General features: G+C 42.6%; 1 protein-coding gene across 8 annotated transcripts in view; it reads right to left on the bottom strand.

Moving 5' to 3' along the window:
* otud7a (OTU deubiquitinase 7A) overlaps positions 1–16,766 on the bottom strand; it is a 152,604-nt gene extending 135,838 nt beyond the window's left edge. For 7 of the 8 annotated variants that reach the window (XM_072552769.1, XM_072552766.1, XM_072552768.1 and 4 more), the window contains exon 1: positions 16,652–16,766. The gene's annotated coding sequence lies outside the window, so the exon portion shown is untranslated. The remainder of the gene's footprint in view (positions 1–16,651) is intronic. The other variant, XM_072552770.1, reaches the window with a different exon arrangement.
* Between the last annotated feature and the right edge of the window lie 3,255 nt (positions 16,767–20,021).

The following is a 20,021-nucleotide window of genomic DNA, read 5'->3' on the forward strand; positions in this document are numbered from 1 at the left end:
ACTTGACTTACTACTGAGTGACGATTTGGTGGAATGGAAGTCAAAGCTTCAGCTATTATCATGGGCAGTCTAAGAGAAGTTACAGGAGACACAGTATTTATGGAATATGTTCCAGGGATTCTTCTGTCAATTGTAATGACCATAAAAATGGCTAAACCAAGTTAGTCACCTATTTGGGACATCTTCAATAGTTGAGGCATGAGAAGCAGATGCAGATTTAAAGAAGTTACTGTCTGAAGGAGTTTTGAAATGCTATTACATTGCCACAACCAATGTTCCAAAACATGTTCTGAAGCCAGTGTTTGAAAGGGCACCTGTAAGTTTTGTAAAGCAAGTAACTAGACACCCAAGGCAATTATCAAAAATGAGTGACCTGTGAACTAGAGCAAGAGCAAACAGACACCTGGTCAGTGCTTTCTATCATTCTGGGCCTCAAAGGCAGGTAAATTGGGAAACTCAGCATACTCTTTAAAACATTTAACTTTTGTGTTGACTCTGGAAATAGCACAACTTGATTTCCAGCACACTTTCCCAGTGATCCTTAAGATTAAAATGGAGAAGGAATTGGAGCTATCCTCACAGATCAGCAAACAATGTTCTTCCTCAAATAATCATACAATCATACAAAGAAGCACGAGATTCCTATGGCAGGACATGTAGGAATAAGGAGACACAAGCATCAATGAACAGGCATTTTACCTGGCCAAGACTTCATAAAGATGTGGTGAAGCTCTCTAAAATGTGCTATGCATGTCAGGTAGTAAGAAAAACCGTGTAATGAAACCAGCACCTTGGAAACTGGTTCTTCAGTAACCGATCTGAGTAAATTGAGCATGAGTAGAATCATTGCCAAACTGCAAGCGGGACATCAGTATATACTTAAAGTTATAGCTATAACAACTCAACTTCCAGAAGCTACTTATTGAAGGACAATTACAACCATAGTACTCATGGAAAGGTTAACTCAGTTATTTTAACTTATTTGCATTGGTAGGTCATAACAATCTCAGGTACTCTGACTTTGTCTAATCTTTTCCAGCATATCAGTATGTCATGGGTATAAAACAACTGCACCAACACCATGTCATCAGCAAATACAGGGAGCTTTGGAATTGTACCAGACTGCCAAAACCATAATTAGGACAGATGGTCATGTGTATCCAAAAGATTAGCTTTTTTGCTACTTGCTACCAGAGATTCCCCAAAACGAATCTACTAGATTTATCACTTTTGAATTGCTTTATGGCCATGAGATAAAGAGGTCTATTAAAACTATCTGAAGGGAAGTTTTGAAGACAAAAATATAAATACTCAGTATTAGATTATTATCTGGATATAGGTTTGCTCACTGAGCTGGAAGGTTCATTTCAGACATTTTGTCACCATACTAGGCATCAGTGAGCCTCCAGATGAAGCACTGCAGATAATTCATGCTTTCTATTCATATGTTTGGGTTTCTTTGGGTTATGATGTCATTTCCTGTGGTGGTGTCATTTACTGTTTTTTTTCTCAGGGGGTTGGCAAATGTGATCAAGTCGATGTGTTTGTTGATAGAGTTCCAGTTGGAATACTACGTTTCTAGGAATTCATGTCTCTCTCTAATTGGCTTGTCGCAGGATGGATGTGTTGTCCCAGTTGAAATGGTGTCCTTTCTCATCTGTATATAAGGACATTAGTGTCAGAGAGTCATGTCGTTTTGTGGCTAGTTGATGTTCATGTAGCCTGGGTGACTAGTTTTATGCTTGTTTGTCCAATGTAGTGTTTGTTACAGTCCTTGCATGGTATTTTGTAAATTACATTAGTTTTGTTGGTTGTCTGTATTGGGTCTTTCCAGTTCATTAGCTCCTGTTTTAGTGTGTTGGTGGGTTACCACGACGCCAAGGGGTTTGAGTAGTCTGGCAGTCATTTCAGAGATGTCTTTGACATAGGAGAGAATGGCCAGGGTTTCTGGACATGTTTTGTCTGCTTGTTTGAGTTTGTTGCTGTGAAATCAGCAGACTCTGTTCATTGGGTACCTATTCTTTTTGAATACACTGTATAGGTGATTTTGCTCTGCTCTGCATAACTCCTTTGTGCTGCAGTGTGTAGCAGTTCATTGGAATAATATTCTGATGCAGCTTTGCTTGTGGATGTTGGGGTGATTGCCTCTGTAGATCAATAGTTGGTCTGTATGTGTTGTTTTCCTGTAGACGCTGGTTTTAAGTTCCGCATTAGCTGTTCGCTTTAATGCGACATCTAGGAATGGCAGTTTATTGTTCTTTTCCTCCTCTTTGGTGAACTTTATGCCAGTAAGGCTATTATTAATAGTCTTGAAGATTTCCTCTAAGTTGCTTTGTTTAGTGGTGACAAAGGTGTAATCCACATAGCGGACCCAAAGTTTGGGTTAATCGGTTGGCAGAGCTGTTTGTTTGAGTCTCTGCACTATTGTCTCTGCGAAGAACCTGATATCGGAGATCCCGTTGGTTCCATTGGTTTGTCTGTAGGTTTTGTTGTTGTTGAATGTGACGTGGGTGGTAAGGCATAGGTCTACTAGCTTGACAATGCTGTCCTTGCTGACGAAGTTAGCGGTGTCTGGTACACATGTCTTTGGGTCTTCTAATGGTGTAGGAGGAGAAAGTGAGGACTGCAGATGCTGGAGATCAGAGCTGAAAAGGTGTTTCTGGAAAAGCGCAGCAGGTCAGGCAGCATCCAAGGAACAGGAGAATCGATGTTTCGGGCATAAGCCCTTCTTCAGGAATGAGGGGCTTATGCCCGAAACGTCGATTCTCCTGTTCCTTGGATGCTGCCTGACCTGCTGCGCTTTTCCAGCAACACCTCTTCTAATGGTGTAGTCAGTGTTTCCTTGGCCAGGTTAATGTTGATTGATGTGAACAGGGCTGTTACGTCAAAGGATACCATGATTTCATCCTCCTCTATCTTGGTGTCTTTGACGGTCTTCAGGAATTCTTGGGTGGAGTGGATAGAGTGGCGTGAGTCTTCTACTAAGTGTTTTAGTCTTTGGTGTAGTTCCTTGGCCACTTTGACTGGGACAACACATCCATCCTAGGACAAACCAAACAGAGACATGCACGAGAATTCCTAGAGGCATGGCATTCCAACTGTAACTCTATCAACAAACACATTGACTTGGATCACATTTACTAACACCTGAGAAAAAGAACAGTAAATTACATCATCGCAGGAAAGAACATCACCAACCCTAAAGACACCCAAACACATAAATAGAAAGCAGAAATCATCAGCAATGCTTCGTCCAGAGGCTCACTGAAGATGCTACCTAGTATGGTGTCAAAACGTCTGAAAATGAACCTCCCAGCTCAGCGAGCAAACCTATATTCCAGAACCTCAACCTGAGCTACAAATCTTTTGAAAACTCGCTAATTAGATTACGTGTTCCAAAAAGCCTCAAGTGAATTTTTAAAAAGCACAAAGACATTTATAGGCAAAATTTTAAAAATGTGGACAAACACACTAAAAGAACACGGCGGCACAGTGGTTAGCACTGCTGCCTCACAGCGCCTGAGACCAGGGTTCAATTCCCGCCTCAGGAGTTTGCATGTTCTCTCCGTGTCTGCGTGGGTTTCCTCCGGGTGCTCCAGTTTCCTCCCACAGTCAAAAAGATGTGCAGGTCAGGTGAATTGGCCATGCTAAATTGCCCGTAGTGTTAGGTAAGGGGTAAATGTAGGGGTATGGGCGGGTTGCGCTTCAGCGGGTCGGTGTGGACTTGTTGGGCAGAAGGGCCTGTTTCCACACTGTAATCTAATCTAAATCTAATCTAATCTAACATTTCACACAAGAGATGAATTATTAGTATTATTGCCTTTGCAAGATTAACCACTGAAAGCAAAATTCAGAGTTCCATACAAGGTAGCTCAGAAAACCAGTAAAGTGACTTATCTGATTGATACTTCTGATCACAGGAAGAAGAATCAGTTTTGTCACTTAAAACATATTAAAACAATATTGCAGGTAAGTCAATCAGGAAGAGCAAATGTATTAGATGGTATGAGTAGTGAAGAATGACAGATAATATTGGAGTGGAGTAGAAGAGGTGGACTGTTCTCAAAGTGAACCATCTACAATTTGACTAGTTAATACAGAAAACTGGAGACAATTAGACACCATATACTCATATTCAGGATCCGGTAAGATTACTTCCAGAAAAAAAGAAAATTCGTAGGGATATGCCTGGGTGCACTGTGTTAACTAGGCAAAACAAAAATCCTTTTGGGTCTGAATGAGCCTGACCCTGTCCACTCATGATTCTTTTGTCTTACTTTTGAAAATACACCCAGGAAGAATTGGGTTTTATTCTCAAATAGTTGTTTACCAACTGCTTGTATGAAGGACACATTTCGTATATGACAACCCCCTCTGCAAGAGCAACAGCACGGAACACATTTCTTAAAGGCAGAGTATCAACACACCACTCAGTCATACAGTCACACAAACACAGATGAGAAGAAATGGGCCAGTCAGCCTATTGAGTCTGCTCTGCTCATTTAAATCTGAAAGTCCTCAACTCCACTTGCCTGCCTTTTCTACTTCCTGCCTTTTCCATTATACTCCTTGACTCAGTTACTGATTAAAATTTTCTCATGTTAGCAAACCATATGGAATGCACTTATTACACTTTGCCAATCAAAGACACATCTATGCATATTTTGTTTTCTGCCAGCTAGTCTTTATAGCTAAGCTAATATGTTACCCTCTACACCATGAGCTTTGATGCAAAAGCTTTTGATTTGACACCTTATCAAATGCCTCCTGGAATATAGAACATCTACAGGCTGCCCTTCATCCACAGCACACTACTCTTTCTTCTTTCAAAAGAACTTTCAAAGAGTTTTTCACATGCTGCACAGGCTGATATGAACTTTCTTGACAACACAATATAACCTTAATTCACTGTTTAATGCCAGATGGATAACTGATTATGGTCAACCCAACAAATACATAGTCATTCAAAATGAAACACTTTGCACCTTTCATTGAGTACCAAACTGGATAAGTTGAGGGCTTGATTTCAATTCAGCAGAAATTTGATCTAAGTCAATGTACTGGGAACTAAAAAAATGGTGGGATAGAGGGCATAATTTTAAAGATGAGATGACAAAAAGAAACCTGAAGGGCAACGTTTTCCACACAGAGGGTGGTTCATATGTAGAATAAACTGCCAGGGGAAGTGGTAGATGCAAGTACTGTTACAATATTTAAAACAGACTCAGACAGGTTCACGAATAGGAAAGGTCTCGAAGGATATGCGGTAAAAACAATGACTGCAGATGCTGGAAACCAGATTCTGGATTAGTGGTGCTGGAAGAGCACAGCAGTTCAGGCAGCACCCAAGTAGCTTCGAAATCCAGATTGGATATGCGCCAAACACAGGCAAATAGACTAGTTTAGCTTGGGAAACTTGGTCGATATGGACAAGTTGGATTGAAGGGTCTACTTTGTGACACTAACTCCAATAAACTGATTAAACATGATTTCCTTGAAAGGAAATGTGCTGGTTTTTCCCTGATTACTTCCTGAGTGCACAGCTATCAGTTCCTTAAGGAACGATTCTAACCACTGTCCCACAACAGACATCAAGCTAACTGGTCTATAGTTTCCTGTATTTGGCCTCCCTCCCTTCTTGAATAGGATGGTTATATTTGATATTTTCGACTCAAATGAAGCCTTTCCTAAACCAAGGGAATTTTGAAAAATTAGTACCAATGAATTGAATACCTCATTAACAACCTCTGTGAAGACCTGAAGATGAAGCTAATCCAGACATGGAGATTTGTCAGTCCCCACCTTCATGGGTTTGCTTATTACTGTGCCCCTTGTGATGGTAATTTCACCAAGTTCCTCTCTCCATTCCATCCTCCGACTTACAACTATTCTTGTAATGTTTTACCTATTCTTTTTATTTGTTAATTTACAAAGGAAATGAGATAAAAAGGTAGGTTATGCTCACTGACCTAAATCACATCTGTCAGAGTCTAGTATAAAAGATGTAATAGCAGAGCATTTATAAATAATAATATAGTCAAACAGAGTCAGTATTGGCTTCATGAAGGAGATATCATGCCTGACAAATTTACCAGAACTCTGAGCAGGTAACAAGTCAGATAAAGGGGAAGCAGTGGATGTAATAAATGTGAATTTTCGAAGGTGTTTGATAAGGTATCACACATGAAGCTATTTAATAGTATAATAGCTCATGCTCAAAGTAGTGTATTAGAATGGATAAGAGGATTAGCTACCAAATAGAAGACAGTTGAGAAAAAAATATATATATAATAATGACTTGGATGAAGAAAGTGAATGTATTACAACCAAGTTTGCAGATGACAAAAAATGTGTGGAAAGGCACATCCTGAGGATGAATGTCTGCAGTGGAATATAGAGACACGAAGCATGTAGGCTGAAACTTGGCAGATGGAAAACATTGTGGGAAGATAGGAGATTATGCAGTTATGCAGAAGGATAGAGTAGCTGAATATTATTTAAATGGAGAATGTGTGTGCAGAAAGCTACAGAACAGAGGGTTTTGGGAGGCCTCATCCTCAAACTACAAAGATGCTGGCAGCCAAGTTCAGTGGGTAAAAAGGAAGGCAAATGTAATGTTAGCTTTTATTTCAAGGGAAATACAATATAAAAAGTAAGGAAGTTTTGCTAAAACTGTACAATGCACTAATCAGACATCAGGTGGAATACAATGAACAGTTTTAGTCCACTTATCGAAACAAAGATATACTCACACTGGGGACAGTCCAGAGAAGATTCTTTCAGCTAAAACTAGTTATGGAGGGTATTTTATGAGGAAGAGGTTGAGTAGATTGGGCCTGCACTCACTGAATCAGAGGTGATCTTATTGAAGCCTATAGCATTCTTAGAGAACTTGACAGGGGAGACACAGAATAATCTCACATCAAGGGATTAGCACATTTAAAAACAAATGAGGGTGAATTTCTTCTCTCAGAAGTTAGCAGTTTTGTGGAAATCTTTACTGCAGATGACTGTCAAGGCTGTGGTATTTACTACGTTCAAGGCAAAGATAGACAGATTTTTAATTAGAAAGGGAATCAAAGGTTGTTGCAGTAAAAGGCTAGAAAGTGGAGTTGAAGTCATGATCTCATTGACTAGAGGTGCAGACTCAAATGTTAAATGAGGTAAAAACAATAACTGCAGATGCTGAAAACCAAATACTGGATTAGTGATGCTGGAAGAGCACAGCAGTTCAGGCAGCATCCAAGGAGCAGTGAAATCGACGTTTCGGGCAAAAGACCTTCATCAAATGTTAAATGGCCTACTTCTGCACCTATGGTTTACAGTCTTATTCAATTATTTTTCTTATGTACCATTAATTCCCAAATTTTATAGGACCAATTATCATCATTTAAGTAGGAACACAGGAACAGGAGTAGCTCATACAATCATAGCTTATCTGTGGCCTAATTCTATATAACTGCTTTGGTCCATATCCCTTAATACTCTTGCTCCACAAAAAAAATTATCGACCTCAGATTTAAAATTAACTTATCCAGCATCCACTGCCATTTGTGGAAAGCGTTCCAAGCCTGTAGCACCCTTTGTGATAATCAGCATGGCTTTGTCAGGGAACATCACGCCTAACAAACCTGGTGTAAATTTGAAGAGGAGTCGAAGTGTGCGTATGAGGGTAAGGCAGTTATAGAGTCACAGAAACGTACAGTATGGAAACAAACCCTTCGGTCCAACCCGTCCATGCCGACCAGATATCCCAACCCAATCTAGTCCCACCTGCCAGCACCCGGCCCATATCCCTCCAAACCCTTCCTATTCATATACCCATCCAAATGTTGCAATTGTACCAGCCTCCACCACTTCCTCTGGCAGCTCATTCCATACACGTACCACCCTCTGCGTGAAAAAGTTGCCCTTTGGGTCTCTTAGATCTTTCCCCTCTCACCCTAAACCTATGCCCTCTAGTTCTGGACTCCCTGACCCCAGAGAAAAGACTCTGCCTATTTCCCCTATCCATGCCCCTCATAATTTTGTAAGCCTCCATAAGGTCACCCCTCAGCCTCCGACACTCTAGGGAAAACATCCCTAGCCTGTTCAGCCTCTCCCTATGGCTCAAATTCTCCAACTCTGGCAACATCCTTATAAATCCTTTATGAACCCTTTCAAGTTTCACAACATCTTTCCGATAGGAAGGAGACCAGAACTGCACACAATATTCTAACAGTGCCTAACCAATGTCCTGTACTGCCGCAACAGGACCTCCCAACTCCTGTACTCAATACTCTGACCAATAAAGGAAAGCATACCAAACACCTTCTTCACTATCCTATCGACCTGCGACTCCACTTTCAAGGAGCTATGAACCTGCACTCCAAGGTCTCTTTGTTCAGCAACACTCCCTAGGACTTTACCATTAAGTGCACAAGTGCTTTCCCAAAATGCAGCACATCGCATTTATCCGAATTAAATTTCATCTGCCACTTCTCAGCCCATTGGCCCATCTGGTCAAGATCCTGTTGTAATCTGAGGTAACCCTCTTCGCTGTCCACTACACCTCCAACTTTGGTGTCATCTGCAAACTTACTCTGTGGATTATATGGATTTCATCAAGGCCTGTGATGATATCTCTCATGGGAAACTGAAAAAGATAAAAGCTCATGAGATAATGGGTAATTTGACAAGTTGAATCGAAAATTATCTTAGTGACAGGAAAAACAGGGCTTTGGGAGAAGGCCGTTTGCGAGTCTAGAGCCCGATGTGCAGCAGCATACCATAGGGGTCAGTGCAAGGTTCCTTCTTGTTTGCAATATTCATAAATGATATTGATAAGAATATGGGAGAATGATAAGTAAATTTGTGGGTGATACAAAGAGTTGCCAGGTGTGTGACAGTGAGGAGAAAGGTGTTAGGTTACAGGTGGATATGAAGAGATTTGTCAGATGGGCAGATGAGCAGCAGATGGAATTCAACCATAATAAAATGAGAAGTAATGCACTTTGGAACACGATGAGGGAATACTCAATAAATGCAGGACACTAGAAAGCTCAGAGGAACAGAGGGATTTTGGAGCGCTTGACTACAGAATCCGAGAAGTGACAGGGCAGGACAATGGGTTGTTAAGGCAGCATATGGGATACTTACTGGTATCAGTCATGGTAAAAGATTCTAAAAGCAGGGAGGCCATGTTGGAACTGGACAATACTTTGGTTAGGCCACAGTTAGGGATAGTGTGTGTAGTTCTGATCACCACAATATGGGAAAGAAGGGCTGAAAAGGAAATTCACCAGAATATTGTCTTGGAAGATGCATTTCAGCTATGACCAAAGACAGGATAAGCATGCGATGTTTTCGTGAGTGCAGATTAGGCTTAGGAGTTACCTGATCAAGTTGTATAAGATTAGGAGGGACAAGGACAAGGGGGCGCAATTTTGAAGTGAAAGGCACGGGACTTTGAGGAAAAGCTTTCTCACTCAGTGTGAAGGGGTTCTGGATTGCACTGTGTTGGAGGACAGTTGAGAGGGGATCCACAGAACTTTTTAAAAGTACTTGGATGAACACTTGAAGTATCATAACATTCAAGGCCAGAGGCCTAGTGCAGGAGAGTGCAACTAGTGTGGATAGCGTGCATTCTTGGTGGCACAGACTCAATGGGCAAAGAAATTTCTATTGCATTCTATCATTCACGTATCCTTGTGCTTTGTTCACATTATCTACGCTGCTATTAATCCAAGATGGAGGACAGAAAAAATTTCTGGCTGTAACAACTGCTCCTTTGAGGTATTTTTAAGGTGCTGAATGTAATTGCCTCGAATTCCAGGGGCACCAATTACTGTTTTATATGCTGTTGCATTGTTTTGGAATTTAGGAGAAAAAGGAAGTCAAAACAACAACAGTTTTAAAAGGCAGAAGAAGAGACAAAAGGAAGAACATGGTGAGGTCAGTGTAGGAGAGAGAGAAAGAAAGAAACTGACACTGCCTTTGCTGTTTGAATTCATGAACTGCTGGACATTGGAGTGCGTCTGGGAAAATTAACAAACAGTGAAATTCACAACTGATCTTGGAAGAACTGTTGGGTGAAGTTCATAACACAGAAGCAGATAAGTGTATTGTTGTTTTAAGTGTGACCTACAGAAAGGCTGCAGTAGTGGACAGAGTGGGTTCTTTCTTGATTATATGTTTTTGGAGATGTATCTCTTGATTAAACTTAAAATATAAGCCATAACTATTAACTTAACCTGGGGCAGAGTTTGTAGAAGAATAAGACGGTGTTATTTTCTGGGTCCGTAGATTGTGAAGAAGCAAAAATGGCCTTTAGTAGAGTGAAATGTGCTTCTTGTCAGATTTGGGAGTTTAAAGAGAGAGTTTAAGATTACAGCAGATTATATCTGCCATAAATGCTGTTGATTGAGAATCTTATCAGATCGAATGGATCGATTGGAGAGACAGTTAGAAGCGATGAGGAATTTGCAACAACAACAGTATGTGATGGATGGCAGTTATAGGAATGGGGGAAAAGTCTCAGATTCAGTCACATAGATGGGTTAACTCCAGGAAAGGTAAGAGAGGTAGGCAGCTAGTGCAGGGGTCTTTTGGGGCTATACCCATTTCAAACAATTATGCTGTTTTGGAAAATGTAGATGGGGGATGGATTTTCAGGGGAATGTAGCACGAACAGCCAAGTTCCTGGTATTGAGACTGGCTCTAATGCAATGACGGGTTCCAAGAGATGAATTGTATTTGGTGATTCTCTAGTCCGAGATATAGACAGACGTTTCTGTGGCCAATTGCGAAAAATCAGAAGGGTGTGTTGCTTCCCTGGTGCCAGGATCAAGGATTTCTCCGAGAAGGTGCAGAGTGTTCTCATGGGGGAGAGGGGCCAGCAAGAGGTCATTGTCCACATTGGAACCAACGATATAGGAAGGGAAAAGATTGAGTCTGAAGGGAGATTACAGAAAGTTAGGCAGGAATTTAAAAACAAGGTCCTCGAGAGTAGTAATATCTGGATTACTCCCAGTGCTACGAGCTAGTGAGGGCAGGAATAGGAGGATACAGCAGATGAATGCATGGCTGAGGAGGTGGTGTATCGAAGAAGGATTCACATTTTTGGATCATTGGAATCTCTTTTGGGGTAGAAGTGACCTGTACAAGAAGGACGGATTGTCCCAATATTGGAAGGGGACTAATATACTGGCAGGGAAACTTGCTGGAGCTGCTCAGGAGCATTTAAACTGGTAAGGTGGGGGCTTGGGACCCAGGGAGAGGAAAGAGGTCAATCTGAGACTGATACAGTTGAGAACAGAAGCAAGTCAAACAGTCAGGGCAGGCAGAGACAAGGTAGGACTAATAAACTGCATTTATCTCAATGCAAGAGGCCTAACAGAGAAGGCAGATGAACTCAGGGTATAGTTAGGAACTTGGGACTGGGGATATCATAGCAATTACAGAAACATGGCTCAGGGATGAGCAGGACTGGCAGCTTAATGTTCCGGGGTACAAATGCTACTGGAAAGATAGAAAGGGAGGCAAGAGAGGAGGGGGTGTGGCACTTTTGATAAGGGATAGCATTACAGCTGTGCTGAGGGAGGATATTCCTGGAAATACATCCAGGGAAGTTATTTGGGTGGAACTGAGAAATAAGAAAGGGATGATCACATAATTGGGATTGTATTATAGACCTCCTAACAGTCAGAGGGAAATTGAGAAACAAATTTGTAAGGAGATCTCAGCTATCTATAAGAATAATAGGGTAGTTATGGTAGGGGATTTTAACTTTCCAAACATAGACTGGGACTGCCATAGTGTTAAGGGTTTAGATGGAGAGGAATTTGTTAAGTGTGTACAAGAAAGTTTTCTGATTCAGTATGTACCTACTAGAGAAGGTGTAAAACTTGACCTCCTCTTGGGAAATAAGGCAGGGCAGGTGACTGAGGTGTCAGTGGGGGAGCACTTTGGGGCCAGCGACCATAATTCTATTAGATTTAAAATCATGATGGAAAAGGATAGACCAGATATAAAAGTTGAAGTTCTAAATTGGAGAGAGGCCAATTTTGATGGTATTAGGCAAGAACTTTCGAAAGCTGAGTGGGGGCAGGTGTTCACAGGTAAAGGGACGACTGGAAAATGGGAAGCCTTCAGAAATGAGAATGAGAATCCAGAGAAAGTATATTCCTGTCAGGGTGAAAGGAAAGGCTGGTAGGTATAGGGAATGCTGGATGACTAAAGAAATTGAGAGTTTGGTTAAGAAAAAGAAGGAAGCATATGTAAGGTATAGACAGGATGGATCAAGTGAATCCTTAGAAGAGTATAAAGGCAGTAGGAGTATACTGAAAAGGGAAATCAGGAGGGCAAAAAGGGGACACGAGATAGCTTTGGCAAATAGAATTAAGGAGAATCCAAAGGGTTTTTACAATTACGTTAAGGTCGAAAGGGTAACTAGAGAAAAAAATAGGGCCCCTCAAAGATCAGGAGAAAGTGAGGACTGCAGATGCTGGAGATCAGAGCTGAAAATGTGTTTCTGGAAAAGCGCAGCAGGTCAGGCAGCATCCAAGGAGCAGGAGAATCGACGTTTCGGGCATGAGCCCTTCCCAAAACGTCGATTCTCTTGCTCCTTGGATGCTGCCTGACCTGTTGTGCTTTTCCAGCAACACATTTTCACCCCTCAAAGATCAGCAAAGCTGGCATTGTGTGGAGCCAAGAAAATGGGGGAGATACTAAACGAGTATTTTGCATCAGTATTTACTGTGGAAAAGGATATGGTTTATGTAAGCTGTAGGGAAATAGATGGTGACACCTTGCAAAATGTCCAAATTACAGAGGAGGAAGTCTCTGGATGTTGAAATGCATAAAAGGTGGATAAATCCCCAGGACCTGATCAGGTGTACCCTAGAACTCAATACTCTGACCAATAAAGGAAAGCATACCAAACGTCTTCTTCATTAGGATAGCGATGGTGGCGTTTGGTATGCTTTCCTTTATTGGTCAGAGTATTGAGTACAGGAGTAGGGAGGTCATGTTGCGGCTGTACAGGACATTGGTTCAGCCACTGTTGGAATATTGCGTGCAATTCTGGTCTCCTTCCTATTGGAAAGATGTTGTGAAACTTGAAAGGGTTCAGAAAAGATTTACAAGGATGTTGCCAGGGTTGGAGGATTTGAGCTATAGGGAGAGGTTGAACAGGCTGGGGCGTCGGAGACTGAGGGGTAACCTTACAGAGGTTTACAAAATTATGAGGAGCATGTATACAGTGTAAATAGACAAAGTCTTTTCCTTGGGGTTGGGGAGTCAAGAACTAGAGGGCATAGGTTTAGGGTGAGTGGGGAAAGATATAAAAGAGAAAGTGGTGGAGGCTGGTACAATTGCAACATTTCAGAGGCATTTGGATGTGTATATGAATAGGAGGGATTTGGAAGGATATGGGCCAGGCGCTGGCAGGTGGGACTAGATTGAGTTGGGATATCTGGTCGGCAAGGACGGGTTGGATCGAAGGGTCTATTTCCATGCAGTACATCTCTATGACTCTATCATTACTCCTAACTCCTAGAAGAATTTTTGAAATTTTTTGCCGATGGGATGTGAACTAGACTGGCTAGACTGGCATTTATATGCATCCTTAATTTCTGTGAAGAATGCGGCAGCAAGTTGCCTTCTGAAACACAGTAGTCCTTAAAGTGTAAAAACACCCCGCAGTGCTTCAGGGAAGGTGCGCCAGAATTTTGACTGAGTGACTGTGAAGGGGTAGTGATATATTTCCAAGAACAATGAGCACCTTGGAGGGGAACCTGCAGGTGGTGTTCCCATGTATCTGCTGCTCTTGTCCTACTAAGCATTAGAGGTCAGGAGTTTAGGATGCGCTGCAGAGGAGTCGTGATGAGTTACTGCATTTTGATTAATTAGATTTATTTATTGCCACATGTATTTTGTTACAAATGACACAGAAAAGTGTTCTAAAGTGTCGCCTTTCCGGCACCATTTTAAAACATTGAAAAATAAACCAAAACAGAACATAAAGGCAGAAAAATAAAAGAAAGTGTTCAACTTTACAGTCCTTTTTGTTAGGTGCTCTGCAACAGGCAGTGGGCATTGTGACTATGCAGGAGTCCCTTTTGCCACGCCACCACTGCTAGAACCAAAGTTGCCACTCTTCAGCACCATCTTGCCTCCACCGACACCCTCACAACTGAGCCCTCACTGGACCTCACCAATGCAGATGCCACAATGCTGCTCGGTAGCACGCCAGACAAAACTTGACTCTGTCCCCGCAATTCCGCTTCGAGCCCACCTCGCCAATGCAGCCGCTGATAATGTCACCGGGTCTCACATGGGGCACAAACTCACTTCTACCTCCATGACTCTGTGCTGGAAGCAGACAACACCAGGAACCCAAACTCACGTCTGCCAAAGCAGGTATGAATCAGCACCAGGACCACCTCCTGCCAATGTCATCATTGCAACCAAGCTCTTCAACAAGTAGTAAAATAAAGAAAGAGTGAGAGAAACAGAGAGAAAACAAAAGAGAAAAGAAAAGCAGACAGAACAAACAGGCCCCAGGCTCAAAAGCCCTACTCCACCGAAGATTTTCTTGATGTAAACACAAACCATTCTTCACTCCTGCTTTTATATAGTTAACTATGTCTCAAACTGGTCATTCTCCACCATGCAACAGCTTATCTTAAACAGTACATATTTGGTCACTAAGACACTTAGGATCGACAGAAAGAGACAACTATGAGCAAACAAAAATACCCTGGATTTTCCAGTGCTGGTGATAGTCTATGTCAACTTAAACTCTTCCATATAAACATGCAGATCATACTGCAAACCTCAGAAGCAGAATATATTCCTAACTAACGTAGTGATATTTTCGTCCTGCAAAAAAAAAGTTCATTGTATTGTTTATGTAGTAAATGGAGAGGTTACATTCACAGTAGTAAAAATAGATTTTCGTCTGTACAATGAATACTATTTAGGTGCTAATACATGCATTCATAAAGAGTTGAACACAAGGTTCATAGACATCCTTGAAATTAATGGGTCAAAGCTATTCCATTGATAAATGTTCTAGATTAGATTAGATTACTTACAATGTGGAAACAGGCCCTTCAGCCCAACAAGTCCACATCAACCCTCCGAAGAACAACCCACCAAACCCATTCCCCTACATTTACCTAACAATACAAGCAATTTAGCGTGGCCAATTCACCTAACCTGAACATCTTTGGACTGTGGGAGGAAACTGGAGCACCCGGAGGAAACCACGCAGACAAGGGGAGAATGTGCAAATTCCACAGAGTGAGTGCAAGCTGTTCTACTTAGAAACTCCTCTAGTTCATATATCTACCATTATACTGAATTGTCTATTTGAACAAAAAGACAAAATTATGAAACACTGCACACAATTTGACATAGCTAAGCGTGATACAAGTTAACCATGCTGAATGAACTTGGTAGATCATAGTAGATTAACAGCATCATGTATGACAATGTTTTCTGCCCTTGTAGCCAAACAAACCCTTCGTCAGGAACCTATGTTTCTAATATTGCAAGCCCAAAATATTCCATAATGAAGAAAATACAAATCAGTATACACATTACACCCAAGTCATAACTATTAAATCAAATGGAAGATGGTACCAGATTAAAACAAAAACAGACAGCAATTCAGGAAATACAACGGGATCTGCATGTAATTAATATATAACATACTGTCATACAGGCATTGCTGTAAACTTTGGTTGAATGATTCTGCTGGATTTGGCACAATGATGTTTTTATACATAGATTATATTTTATTGCTGAAGACCTAGGGCACAGCATTTCACCAGACTACATCAATTCTATTCAATGTTGGTGATTTCCAAAGTGAAGAAAAATATGAAATAATTCATATGTCTACTAAACCAAATTGTATGGATTACTCTGAATTTTAGATTAAGACAATTCGGTTACCTCAATAAAATTCACAACTATGCTAATTCTTAAGACAGAAGGTATAATTAGAACATTGATATCAAGGCAACATTCAATGCTTGTATGACATCACCGAAAAGCATCTTAATCAGAACTGCAGCAAAATCTCTAACTTAGTCTGAATTTAAAAAACTGTCATTTTAATACTTCCAGTACCAGAATTAAAACACCGCCAGTTACTGTCAGCAATTAAAGTAAAATTCACATTAAATAAGCAGTAAAATACCTAACAACAGAAGATAAATGCAATGTGTGAAATACTTTGGCAGAGTAACAGCAATAAAAAGCTTTAGCCTTTCATCCTCAGAATATACAGTATATTGAAAGACCAGGCTTTAGAATTTCAACAGTAAGCAATTATCCTTTAATTAACCCACACACGAGCTTCGGATGCCATTTTACCCGACAGAGATTTTCACAAAAAAGGCATTTAGCTGAAAATATTTAAACACAAAATAAGAAAAATAAAACCTTCCGTCCTGCCTAATTGTATAACCTTGACATTACCAAGGGACTCAAACGAAATAGCCAAAAAATAAAGACTGACCTGTTTTCATGATGATAAATGATCAGGGAAAATATGATAAAATAAAAAATTCAAATTCATTGCACCAGACCAAAAGAACACTGCCAGAAGTCATGCCGTAGACTGAGATTGAAAAATTCATTTGGGGTATTTAGCTCTTACCTCAGTTTATTGCTATGCAGCTACAAATCGGTTTAATAGGGACCGTTGTGTTATGCTGTTTCTTTCACAATTCACCTCAGTGGCTGTCCCCCGCAAACGGACGCACTCTGACTGCGCGCGCAGCCTACCAGCACCGCCTCATTCGCGCTGTCACTCAAGGTTAGCCACGCCCCGGCGGCCGAAGAGAAGCGCACACACGCTCCGCCCCCTTCTTACGCATCACCTCGCCACGGCAATAAACTCCGCCCCTCCACCGATTCCATCGACAATTCATCCCAGTACCAGGCGCTTCTCAAATTCCTTCAGTGACAGACGGCACAGAGCCAAATGAGGTATCCATCGTTGGCTATTCAGCAGTCTCAGAATAATTCTATGAATTTGAACTTAATTTGAATAAAACGGTCCGCAGCTGAAGAATGTAGGGATTTGAACTGCTGTTAAGCCATTCCTGATGAAGGGCTTTCGCCCGAATCGTCGATTTTCCTGCTCCTCGGATGCTGCCTGACCTAATGTGCTTTTCCAGCAACACTCTCATCTAGACTCTGATTTCCAGCATCTGCAGTCCTCATTTTTGCCCACTTGAGCTGCTGTTGTCACCTTAACCAAGAAAGTTGTAAGGAAATAAAATTCCCTCAGCACTGACCCCCCTAACAGGGCAGCACTTCCTCAGTACTGACAAAAAGCTAGTGTTTTAAAATAAACCTGTTGGACTGCAACCTGGCATCATGTGACTTCTGACTTTGTCCACCCCAATCCAACACCAGCACCTCCAATCACGATTTAAATAACTACAGAGAAGCTGGTATCCTGTCACCATGTCACCCTTTGTTTACATGTGAAAAATCCGTGACACTTAGTCCAGCTCCCATCAACTCAGTTCTCAGACTGGCAGAATGTCTAATGTTCCTCTTTTTATCTGTCAGCCAGGGTTCCTTGATCAGACTGGATTAACAGCCCCAAGTAAGAAATGCATATTCTATGAGGTCTATCTGACTCACCGTGTTACAAGCACTACATTGATCCTCCAACAGTGCAGTGTTCCCCATACATGGGGTTATGGAGATAAGGCAGGAACAGGATACTGAGTAAGGATGATCAGCCATGATCATATTGAATGGTGGTGCAGGCTCGAAGGGCAGAATGGCCTACTCCTGCACCTATTGTCTATTGTGCCGACTCACTAACAGTGCAGCACTCTGCCATGTGGAACCTCCAACAATGGAGGAGTCCTTCTGTACGGACAGTGTCACAGTGCACTGCTCCCATTGTACTGACCCTTTGAAAATGTGGTACCCTCTCAGTATTAACCGTCCGATGGTGCGGCACTCCTTTAGTAGTCAAGAGTAGCTTTATTTGTCATTTCTACCACATTCAACTGATACAGTAAAAAAAACGAGACAGCGTTCCTCCAGGACCAAGGTGCTACATGGACAGCACAAACTATATAATCATACGCAGAGCAGCATAAAGTGCATAAGCAGTGCAAAACATGTAAGACAGCACATTAATTCTTGAAAAGTCAAGACAATAGGCACAGTGGTGTAAAAAGATTATGGTGTAGTAAAAGAATGATAATTAATAAAACATTGGTCCAGCAGCAATTTGAAGTCATGCAAAGAGCTTCAGCTAGAATACAGTGTTAAGGAGCCTGATGGCCCGGGGGAAGAAACTATTGCACAGTCTGGCCATGAGAGACCGAATGCTCTGGCATCTTCTGTCAGATGGCAGGAAGAAGAAGAGTTTGAGTGAGGGATGTGTGGGGTCTTCCACAATGCTCTTAGCCTTTTGGATGCAGCATGTGGTGTAAATGCCTGTAACAAGGGAGACCCTGATGATCTTCTCAGCTGTCCTCACCATCCGTTGTAGGATCTTACGATCCAAGACAGTGCAATTCAGCAACCAGGCAGTGATGGAGCAGCTCAGGGTACTCTCAATGAACCTTCTATAGAATGTGGTGATGGTGGGGGGTGGGAGGTGGGCTGTCCTCAATCTACGCAGAAAGTAGAGACGCTGCTGTGCTTTCTTGGCTATGGAAGTGATGTTGAGGGACCAGGTGAGATTTTCTACCAGCTGTATGCCAAGTAATTTGGTGCTCTTCATGATCTCCACGAGGCAGCCGTCGATATCCAGCAGAGAGTGGTCTGTGCCCTCCTGAAGTCAACAACCATCTCTTTCATTTTGTCCACATTCAGAAAGGTTGTTGGCTCTGCACCAGCCAGTTAGCCGCTGCACCTCCTCTCTGTATGCTGACTCATTATTCCTGCTAATGAGACCGACCCACTACAGTTGTGTCATTAGGGAACTTAATGATATGATTCCAGCTGTGTATCGCTGCACAGTCGTGTGTCAGCACGGTAAACAGGAGCGGACTGAGCACATAGCCCCGGGGGGGGGGGGGGGGGGGTGGAGGGGGGTGCCTGTGCTCAGTGTGATGGTGATGGAGATGCTGTTCCCAATCTGGACTGACTGAAGTCTCCCAGTCAGGAAGTCCAGGGTCCAGTTACAAAGGGAAATATTTAAGCCCAGCCCAAGCTCCTGCAAGACAGACGGAGGAAATGGAAGAGGAGGGATCAAAGGAGGCAGAGCAGTGGATTATCGTTAAAAACAGGAAAAGGAAACCTCTCGAGGGCCCCAAAGCCACCAAGCGAAGGGGGAAGAGACACCTCCAAGAGGAGGATACAGGCAGCTCCTCCAAGGGTGAGGACGGGCGCAAGAAGGGTCGCCTCCGGAGGAAGAGGCAGAGCGCCGTGGGGAGAAAGGAGGGCAGCACCGCCCAAGAAGGAAAAGACGATCCCTCTGAGGGGGTGGGTGAAGGCCTCCCCCTACCCGGTGAGAACCAAGGGGTACCCACCGGCCCACAGCTCCAGGGAACTGGGAGCAGCATCCCAGTGACAGCCCTGCTGTCAGATGGAGAACGGGGCGATGCGGACCCTGGGTCTGACACGATGACACCAGAGCGGGGAAATGACTCCAGCGTGGAGCCGGACAACTACCTCAGCCCTGGGAAGGTCCAGCAGTTTGCTGTCACCACGGGGATGCACGCAGCTACCCCACTGGAGCAAGACCAGAAGAAAATGGACACTGGTAACCCCGTAAACTGGTAAAATGGGGTTTAAAATTGCCAGCATAAATGTGCGTAGCATTAAAGCGGCTACGCGATGTGTTTCAACGCTGGCCTTCCTGGCCAACGTCAAAGCCGATATCCTGTTTCTGCAGGAGTGTGGGATACCGCACCTCAGCAGTTACAGGAGATGGTCGAGCTTGTGGGCCCACGGGCCGTCAGTGTGGTCGGGGGGCAACGATAGCCGCGCCTCCGGCCTGGGTATCCTGTTGCGGGGAGGCAACTTCACCATCTCCGAGGTTAAGGAGG

Source organism: Chiloscyllium punctatum, chromosome 33 (genome assembly GCF_047496795.1).
Source record: "Chiloscyllium punctatum isolate Juve2018m chromosome 33, sChiPun1.3, whole genome shotgun sequence".
NCBI lineage: Eukaryota > Metazoa > Chordata > Chondrichthyes > Orectolobiformes > Hemiscylliidae > Chiloscyllium > Chiloscyllium punctatum.